The sequence below is a fragment of the Triticum urartu genome, chromosome 7 (assembly GCF_003073215.2).
Source record: "Triticum urartu cultivar G1812 chromosome 7, Tu2.1, whole genome shotgun sequence".
In the NCBI taxonomy this organism is placed as follows: Eukaryota; Viridiplantae; Streptophyta; class Magnoliopsida; order Poales; family Poaceae; genus Triticum; species Triticum urartu.
In genome coordinates, this window is record NC_053028.1 from 271,112,431 (window position 1) to 271,114,619 (window position 2,189).

Sequence of the window (2,189 nt, forward strand, 5' to 3'; positions counted from 1 at the left end):
CGGCCAGCCCGCCGCCGGCGACGCGCGTAGCCAATCATGCGCTGCCACGTCGCGCCCAGCGCCTCCACCAGCCCCACGGCCCGCCTGGCCCAACCGAGGCCCGCCCGGGCCAGATCCCCTTCGCTCGCAGCCGCCAAGGCTGTTCCTCCTCATTCCGACCTGGATCGGGAGGGAGCCGGAGCGCTGCTCTTCCCAGCCGCGCCGGCGAGTCCGCCTGCCTGCGGCCGTCGTCGGAGCCGTCGGTCGCTGCCGCCCCAGGTCATCAATGCCGCCGCCCGGCCCTCGATTCCTCTCTGCTCCTTCTCCTCACTAGCTCCCTCCCTCCCTCTGTTGCCGCAGGGAACCACCGGCGTCATTTGGAGCTTCCGCTGCCGCCGTCGATCATCGATGGGCACGCCGACCCCGGATACGGCCACTACGGCCTCCTCCCCGCCGGATCCGAGGGATCCCGTCCTTCCCGCTTCGTCCCGTTGCCGGAGTCTGCAAGCCGCCGCCGCTCGTCCTTGTCGGGAGGAGGACGACGCCATCTACGTCGCTGGCCTCGTCCACGCAGGCAGGCTGAGTCCCCGTGAGGCCCGGCCCATCTCCACTCCAGCCCGCAGAGAAGAACAGCTTCGTGGATCAAACGCCTAGCCGGCCCAGTTGCAGGGTTCCAAGCCCAGCTCCAGGCCGGCCTGCCTCTTGCGCGCCTGGGCCACAACCACGCTCCGGGCCGCTTCGGCGCTAAGGCCTCCTCTCAGGCCCAGTGCCTTTCTCACTGCGCCAAAGGCCTCGAATGCCCACTGTGAGCAGCGCCCCCAGCACTTCCAGTTTCGGCCCGTTTCATATTTTTTTCCTGCCTGGCGAATTTAGTTATTTTTCCAGAGAACGCAGTTTTGCAGAAAAGCCCTCATATATCATGCATATCATATCTCACAAACCGTGCATCGGAATTAAACAAACTTAACATGAAAGATGCTTAGAATTATGTCTAGTTTCATATTATGTCACTTTCACCCATGTTTAAAATGTTTAAACTGTTGTTTGGTTAAATTTGTTTAAATAACTTGCTAAAATGCTTTATTTCATAACTAATTAACCGTAGCTCGGTTTTAAATAAATTATATATGTAAATGGGGTAGAAAAATGTTTAGTTTAACATGGTGGCCTTATTTTGCATGCTTAACAACTCTAAAATTATATTTAGGGCGGAACAGTACCAAACCTAATAAATATGCACATGAGGTTTTCCAGACTTGTTGTTTTGTTGTTCCGGCCTCATTTAAACTTGCCTAGATTAGATAGTTTCATCATGCTTCACCTCTTGCCATGCTAACAACATTTAAGCTTGTTGGGTACCTAAACGAGAGAGAGAACTAAATAACTTGAATGTGGTGTTCCGTCTATATGTAACTCCGTTGCATAATGAGCTCCACTTAATTTGTAGAATTGCTTGTGCATTTTGCCATGCCATGCTTCATTTAACCGGACATGCATCATACTTGATTGTGCATCATGCCATGTCGATGTGGTGGTTGTTTACTAGGTTGTTTGCTCTTTTCCGGTGTTGCTTCTTCGGGTTGGTTCCGGTAACGTCGCGTTTGTGAGGATCCGTTCGACTACGTCCATTCATCTTCTTCATGGACTCGTTCTTCTTCCTTGCGGGATTTCAGGCAAGATGACCATACCCTCGAAATCACTTCTATCTTTGCTTGCTTAGTTGCTCGCTCTTTTGCTATGCCTATGCTGCGATACCTACCACTTGCTTATCATGCCTCCCATATTGTTGAACCAAGCCTCTAACCCACCTTGTCCTAGCAAACCGTTGTTTGGCTATGTTACCGCTTTGCTCAGCTCCTCTTATAGCGTTGTTAGTTGCAGGTGAAGATTGAAGTTTATTCCTTGTTGGAACATGGAGATGTTGTTCCTTGTTGGAACATGTTTACTTGTTGGGATATCACAATATATCTTATTTTATTAATGCATCTATATACTTGGTAAAGGGTGGAAGGCTCGGCCTTATGCCTGGTGTTTTGTTCCACTCTTGCCGCCCTAGTTTCCGTCATATCGGTGTTATGTTCCCGGATTTTTGCGTTCCTTACGCGGTTGGGCTATTATGGGAACCCCTTGACAGTTCGCCTTAAGTAAAGCTCTTCCAGCAATGCCCAACATTGGTTTTACCATTTTCCACCTAGCCTTTTCTTTTCCCT